This window comes from Littorina saxatilis, linkage group LG12 (assembly GCF_037325665.1).
Source record: "Littorina saxatilis isolate snail1 linkage group LG12, US_GU_Lsax_2.0, whole genome shotgun sequence".
Taxonomy (NCBI): Eukaryota; Metazoa; Mollusca; class Gastropoda; order Littorinimorpha; family Littorinidae; genus Littorina; species Littorina saxatilis.
The window spans coordinates 61,137,038-61,145,597 of NC_090256.1; the positions used below are offsets into that span (position 1 = coordinate 61,137,038).

The 8,560-nt window shown below is 45.2% G+C and overlaps 1 long non-coding RNA gene across 1 annotated transcript; it reads right to left on the reverse strand.

Moving 5' to 3' along the window:
* Positions 1–952: 952 nt before the first annotated feature.
* On the reverse strand, positions 953–2,786 carry LOC138983338 (uncharacterized). The gene is made up of 2 exons (XR_011461087.1): positions 2,170–2,786; positions 953–1,779 (listed from the first exon to the last, which is right to left on the reverse strand). It is a non-coding gene; the product is annotated as an uncharacterized lncRNA (long non-coding RNA).
* Between the last annotated feature and the right edge of the window lie 5,774 nt (positions 2,787–8,560).

Genomic DNA, 8,560 nt, shown 5'->3' on the forward strand with positions numbered 1-8,560 from the left:
CAGAAGTGAGGAGAACGGCAGAACCCACTACCGAAGTGTGTGGTAGCTGCTAATCCGCCTGAGGCAGGGAGCCTGCAAGCCCAAAGGGCACTGCTGACGAAAAACCAGACTCAAACCAGATGGGACCATAGCAGGCCCACTATCCAGAGAGCCCCCACTTCCGGCCGGAGCCAGAAGCGCAGCGGTCGCGTACGATCGCCGACGTAAGGCAAGGTTCAACCGAACGTGACAGTACTCTGTGCACTAACCAGTGAACCTACACTTCCAGCCGGAACCAGAAGCAAAGCTGTCGCGGACGACTGCTGAAGTAGGGCAAGACTCGAACCAGAAGTGACAGCAGCCTGTGCACTAACCGGTAAGCTCACACTTCCGTCCACAGCCAGAAGCGCAGCGGTCGCGTACGACTGCCGCCGTAAGGCAAGGTTCGAACTGAACGTGCCACCCAATAAACATGCCAGAACTGGGCCACTGCTGGCGTTTTGATGGCAATGCCAGTTGCCAGAACTACTGCCATCAAAGGCCCACCTATGGCCCAATGCTGGCATATTACCCGTATGCACATTGGCAAATTGATGGGCCATCACTGGCAAGCCAGCACTTTGCCAGCAAAAACCCATCATTTATTTGCTGGCTTTTTGATGGCTTGCCATCATTTTTCCAGCAATTTGCCAGCAATTTGCCAGCAAAAACCCATCATTTATTTGATGGCTTTTTGATGGCTTGCCATCATTTTGCCAGAATTTTGCCAGCAAAAACCCATCATTTATTTGATGGCTTTTTGATGGCTTGCCATCATTTTGCCATCATTTTGCCAGAATTTTGCCAGCAAAAACCCATCATTTATTTGATGGCTTATTGATGGCTTGCCATCAAAAACCCAGCATTTTGCCAGCATTTTGCCAGCATTTTGCAGGTTTTTAGTTCCATATAAAAAAAAACTTTTTTCCATATATTTTCCGTTAATGGCCCTTTACCTGCTGAAATTACCGGGCCACAACTGGCCCGGCAAAATGCCATATTTCTGTCTTTACCATTGCCAGCAAAATGCCAATAAGTTGCAGGAAATATACCAATACCACTGATTCGGATAGAATGACGGCTCTATTCATGTACTCGATCTGCACAGTCTTGTTAGCCCATAGATGGTTGTTAGAAGTCTATAAATATGCTTTGTTTTGTCATTTTTTACTGTGAATGTAATAACAATAACAAAACACAGCACATCAATGGACTTTTCAACCCATGCTGGCGGCAAGACGTGCGCAAATAAAGCAAAGGGCAATGCTGTCAAGCTGTACATTAGCAATATGCATATGCGTAATTATCAAATTCATCAGTAAAATGCAATTGAAATGCTAATCACATTTGTCGTGTAACTTATCTGGCAAGTAAAGGCAGTGGTTTTGACAGAATATCGTCATCAACGCAGTTATAGCGGGCACAACAACAATACAGTAATATATATTAAAAACAAAACAAATGTAAAGCTTCCAAACAGCAACGACTCATTACCGAAACATTACAGAAACGTACGCTTTGTTTTCAGTTGCTCACTGTTTTATTTTATTTGTACAGCGTTCTAAATTTCACACTCGAGACATGATGACCAAAGGCAGGAATGTTTCTTGTTCACTTCCCAGTAAACCTCCGTAGGATTGTCTTGATTCTGTCATTTCTCTGTTCGCATCCGCAACGTTGAGATAACGCTTCTTTTCTTTGTCCTGACGTCGTAGCCTACGGTAAGCCATTGAAACTCTCAAGTCCTCCTGCCGTTCACCTCTTGAAACATGAAAGCAAACGAGTTTTGTTGGTTTTAATTCATTATTCCATATCACACACACACACACACACACACACACACACACACACACACACACACACACACACACACACACACAACCAAACAAACGCAAGCATACACGCAGGCATGCAAGCAAACAGCACACGCACGCACGCACGCACGCGCGCTCACACACACACACGCGCACACACACACGCGCACACACACACACACACACACACACACACACACACACACACACACACACATACACACACAGAGGCATTCTCACAGAGAGGACGACTTCTTGTAATCTATCATATTTTCTGAACTGACTAAAATGCCAAGCAGAAGTAAGGGGTCAACAGGAATATGTATTTTGATCTAACCTGCGAAGCTTACGTTGTCTCGGACAGCTCTCTTGCGTTTCTCTCAGGAACTGAGACCCAGGCGAGCTGCATCTTATCCAGTTGGGCAGTCAGACACTTGCACAAATCTTTGTCCTGGAGTGAATAGACACATACTCAATGTCAACATTCACAAGATGCAATTTGTTTGGTTACAAGTAAGCTTATGGTAATGCCTATGGTGCTTTTCTTTTGACAGAGACAAAACAAACTCAATCACACAAAGAAAGGAAAAAGGCACACACACACATACCTAAAGTGTGGATGGTTACCTAAGAGGCGGCACTGGGTGTAGTGCCTTTCTAGTGCACTTGCACTACAACAGCACTGGGTGCAGTACTCGCTCCGGCATCGAAGAATTTTGCACTAAAAAATGCACAAAATTTGACCTATTTCGTCGCCTATAGAGGACGGAAAGAATGTCATTTTGAACATTGTTATGACATTCTTTCCGTCAAAAAAGTCAATTTAAGGGTGTTAAATGAAGCGACCATCCACACAATTAGGTTGCCATCCAGAGTTTAGGTTGCCATCCACGTGTGGATGATTGCCTTATGGTGATTTAGGCAACCAAACCTGTGGAAACGTGGGTACACACACACACATACACCCACACACACATACACAACCGCGGGCGCACACACACACACACACACACACACACACAACCGCGCGCGCGGGCGCACACACACACACACACACACACACACACACACACACACACACACACACACACGCGCGCGTGCGCGCGCAGATTCTTTCTTACAGAGAGGACGACTTCTTAAAGTCTATTATATTTTGCGAACTGACTCAAACGTCCAGCAGAAGAAAGTTGAAAAAAAGACCGACAACGGAGGAAAAGAACAAGAAGATACTAGATCTAACGCCGTTGCGACGACCTGCTCACACAACTGTTTGTGAAACTCACCACGCTTGCTTCTAGCCGGAGGAGATCGGACGCGTACTGAAATCGAAGAAGGTGCTTTGGAAATTCCTTGAAGTTGAATGCAAAACAAATAACCGGACATCTGCAGAACCACCGCGGGCCGGATTTAGTTGACAATGCGTCATCATCACGAGTGACGTCAAGATATTTCGACATTTGTTTGTACATTACGTCACTCCAAGTGAGAAAGTCATACCGCTGTGCTGTCGCAGATCTTCTTGCCAGCAATAATCCAGCATTGGCCCACTGCTGGCGTGCCAGCAAAAACCCACCTATAATTGCCAGCAAATCGCCACCTATGGCCCAATGCTGGCAAACAAGCACTGGGCCATCAATGGCGTGCCAACAGTGGGCCAATTAAGGCATTTTACTGGCCGACAATATTACTGGAATGCCAGAGATGGGCCAGTGATGGCAAGCCATAACTGGGCCTTTGTTGGCAAACCATAATTGGCCCAGTGTTGGTTTTTTTATGGCCAGCTTTACCAAACTTGCCAGCAAAAAGCCAGCAGTGGCCCAGTTCTGGCATGTTTATTGGGCCAGTAGCCTGTGCACTAACCAGTGAACCGATACTTCCAGCCGGACCTGGAAGCACAGCCGTCGCGTACGACTGCTGCCGTAGGGCAAGGCTCGAAACCGGACGTGACAGCAGTCTGTGCACTAACCAGTGAACCTACGCTTCCGGCCGTAACCGGAAGCGGCGCTGTCGCGGACGACTGCTGAAGTAGGTAAAGGCTCGAACCAGAAGTGACAGCAGCCTGAGCACTAACCAGTGAACCTACACTTCCGGCCGGAACCGGAAGCCCAGCTGACGCGGACGACTGCTGACGTAGGGTAAGGCCGAAACCGGACGTGACAGCAGCCTGTGCACTACCGGTGAACCTACACTTCCGGCCGGAACCGGAAGCGCAGCTGCCGCGGACGACTGCTGACGTAAGGTAAGGCTCGAACCGGACGTGAACGTAGTCCGAACACTAGCCAGTGAGCCTTTTACTTCCGGCCTGAGCCGGAAGCAGCTGTCGCGGACGACTGCTGACGTAAGGCGGGGTTCGGACCGGACGTGAACGCAGTCCACTCACTAGCCGGTGAACCCCTACTTCCTGCAACAGCAGGAAGCCCAGCTGTCGGAAACGACTGCTGGAATACGGAGAGGTTCAAACCTGACGTGAACGCAGTCCGCTCACTAGCAGGAGAACATCCGATTCCGGAAACCGGAAGTGCAGCTGCCGTAAACGGCTGCTGCAGACACCAACCTTGTTGTAGCCGGATCCCCGGAGGGACATGCACTGTTGCGCTACCGCAAGCGGAAGGCAACAAATGCCGGCCAGGAAGAGGAGAAGAAGGTCCCCACGGGACCGTCCAGAAACGTCGCGGCGGACAGCAGCCTGGTCCAGAGAAGACCCGGAGTCTGAAGGCACAGGCATCAAAGGACGCCAAGGAGAGAACGTCGCCTAACCCCCAGGCGGGGGGCAGAGCTGGCGACTAAGTCCGCCGCGGCAAAGCCTCGCGAACGAGGGAATCCAAATCTGAAATAAGCAAAAGATAAGGGCAGACCCCAGAGCCCTAGACTCTGGAGCCGAAACAGACGTAAAACGACAGCCTTGGAGCCAAGACGGAAGGCTGAGAGCCAGACGGCCAATCGTCCGTAGCAGAAAACGGCACAGAACAGCGTAAAATTTCGTCTAATATTGTGCCAAAACAACACCAACAGAGTTCTTCAAAAGAAGAGGATGCTGATGAATAGAGCTTAGCAGGGCCCAAGCCCTAACCCTCAGCCTTAGCTACCTCTAATTCTCATTAACGGCCATGTAAGAGCCGAGAGAAAAATAAACAAACAACTGAAACTAGCAAAGTCCGAACTGCATCCGAAACCTTTCAGAAGCCAGCTAAGAGGGCAGTTAAAACCAGTTTAGGAGCTACCAAAGGCAGCTCGACAACGAGCTATACAAAGAGTTAAGCGTCCGAGTACGGACGCAAATCCACATAACAAACAACAACATGCTAGCTAAAAAATGGCGACCAAGGAGGAAGCCACAAGTACTGAAATTAACCAAGTCCATACGGACGCAAACATTTCAGAAGCAAGCAAGCAAACAAATAAGCACATGCATAAAAGCTACCAACGGCAGCTACGAAGCAAGCTACAACAGCGTTAACAGCCCGAACACGGACGAAAACAACAGAAGCCAGACAACATGCTAATGCAAATGGCGACCGTGAGGAAGCCAAACAACTGCTGGAAACTTCAAAGTCCAACGGACATGCGAAATTCCAGCAGAAAGCAAAAAACATACAAGAAAATATGAACGATCTCACCAGCTGCAAGCCAGCAAGAAGTAGACGGGGGCCGAGGCCTGTGGGTGCCGTAGACACAAAACAAGCCAGAGCAAAAGCGAACACAACCGTCACCCTTGAGTGATAGTAGTCGATTGAAGGGGTATCACGTGACCAGCACCATTGATGACGTAGTATGCTACATGGGACGTAACCCAGGGTGTCAGTCATGCTGGTGCAGTCACTTTTTTAGTTGGGGTTGCTCCCCTTATACCTAGACGGGGTAGCTTTTATCATAACCTAAGCATCTTAAGTGGGTCAATGCAATTATGTGATTCGGCGTAAGTAATATGGCCAAGAATCTGTCATGGCGTCGAAAGAAGGAAAGAGCCCGCTTGAATTATTTGGCAGGCTCCTGCTTCTAATAAACTTTTTTTGCAAAGAACATTTTTGTGTTGGATGAAAGAGGATGAATGGACGAACGTTTTGGTATAACATGGTGGCAAATTTATGCCGTAAGCAATGAACAACGGACTTGTGATTCCAACCTTACCTAGTCATTCTGGAGAAAAAAGCGTTACGCGATTTTGGGTGCTTTCAGTTTTGTAAGAACTGTACTCCGAACACGTGCGCGACCGGTAAATCCTTCATACAAACCAGACAGGAAATGAATGCAGTGTTTAATGAGACCAAAAATGAGCTCGACGGAGCTGCCAACTTCGTTCATTTCGCTTGGAAAAGTGATGCGAGATGTACGTTATTATCCTTGTGTAAATTCGGTATCGGTCAGTCAAACGGTCGTACAGTCCGCGGTAAATGTAAGATGGCCGCCAAAGATCGATTTCGAGGTTCACACAGTCTACTAAGTCTAAAATAATATTTAAAAAATTGCTTGCAATGCATGCTTTGTCTGTGATTCGTGAAAATCGACACGATTTGTTGATTTTGTGTAAAGAAAAATTACTTATAACAATATAAAACGTTCTCGTTTTGCCGAGATGTTGTGACAAGCGTGACCTAACTAGTCTCCCTTGGTCATTTGCATATGATCTATCAATGACAACAGGACTTTCACACCTACGTGCGAGATGGACGAGCCCAGCCCCACGGGTAAAGTGTGCATGGTCGTCATCCAAATAGTAACGTACATCACTTTTGAGAATGAAACTGCTATAAATCGAGTGATTTCTTACGAAACATGATAAAAACAATGTTTGAAAGGAAAAAGTATTCGTACCTGAATGATTCAGTCGAAAATCGAATGTTGTTGAATTTTTTTTTGGGGGGGTGGTGGTTTTGTGTAGGTGTTAGTGGTGCTTGGTTACCCATAGGTCTGTGACATTCTTAGTTTATATGATCAAAGCTCATTGGCAATTGCAAATATTCTTAGGGAGGTAGGTTAGTCATGCTATCTAATTTTTACATTTAGTCAAGTTTTGACTACATGTTTTAACATAGAGGGGGAATCGAAAAGAGGGTCGTGGTGTATGTGTGTGTGTGTGTGTGTGTGTGTGTGTGTGTGTGTGTGTGTGTGTGTGTGTGTGTGTGTGTGTGCGTGCGTGTAGAGCGATTCAGACCAAACTACTAGACCGATCTTTATGACATTTTACATGAGAGTTCCTTGGATTGATATCCCCGATTTTTATATTTAGTCAAGTTTTGACTAAATATTTTAACATCGAGGGGGAATCGAAACGAGGGTCGTGGTGTATGTGCGTGCGTGTGTGCGTGTGTGCGTGCGTGCGTGTGTGTGTGTGTGTGTGTGTGTAGAGCGATTCAGACTAAACTACTGGACCGATCTTTATGAAATTTGACATGAGAGTTCCTGGGTATGAAATGCCCGAACGTTTTTTTCATTTTTTTGATAAATGTCTTTGATGACGTCATATCCGGCTTTTCGTGAAAGTTGAGGCGGCACTGTCACGCCCTCATTTTTCAACCAAATTGGTTGAAATTTTGGTCAAGTAATCTTCGACGAAGCCCGGGGTTCGGTATTGCATTTCAGCTTGGTGGCTTAAAAATTAATTAATGACTTTGGTCATTAAAAATCGGAAAATTGTAAAAAAAAAATAAAAATTTATAAAACGATCCAAATTTACGTTTATCTTATTCTCCATCATTTGCTGATTCCAAAAACATATAAATATGTTATATTCGGATTAAAAACAAGCTCTGAAAATTAAATATATAAAAATTATTATCAAAATTAAATTGTCCAAATCAATTTAAAAACACTTTCATCTTATTCCTTGTCGGTTCCTGATTCCAAAAACATATAGATATGATATGTTTGGATTAAAAACACGCTCAGAAAGTTAAAACAAAGAGAGGTACAGAAAAGCGTGCTATCCTTCTTAGCGCAACTACTACCCCGCTCTTCTTGTCAATTTCACTGCCTTTGCCATGAGCGGTGGACTGACGATGCTACGAGTATACGGTCTTGCTGAAAAATGACAGCTACTTGACTAAATATTGTATTTTCGCCTTACGCGACTTGTTAACTCTCTGAACGTGTTTTTAATCCAAACATATCATATCTATATGTTTTTGGAATCAGAACATTTTGAAGAATACGATAAACGTAATTTTGGATCGTTTTATAAAAAAGTTATATTAATTACAATTTTCAGATTTTTAATGACCATAGTCATTAATTAAATGGTAAGCCTCCAAGCTGAAATGCAATACCAAAGTCCGGCTTTTGTCGAAGATTGCTTTGCCAAAATTTCAATCAATGTTATTAAAAAATAAGGGTGTGACAGTGCCGTCTCAACTTTTACAAAATGCCGGATATGACGTCATCAAAGACATTTATCGAAAAAAAGAAAAAAAACATCTGGGGATATCATGCCCAAAAACTCTCATGTATAATTTCATAAAGATCGGTCCAGTAGTTTACTCTGAATCGCTCTACACACACACACACACACACACACACACACACACACACACACACAGACACACATACACCACGACCCTCGTTTCGATTCCCCCTCTATGTTAAAACATTTAGACAAAACTTGACTAAATGTAAAATTAAGATCGAGAAGACATCATAATTCGAATAATGGCGTCACGTAAGCATTCTGTCGCTTCTACTGCACGTCGGCCAGAAACCAACCAACAATGCCGAGAAGTAAGTATGTCTCGACG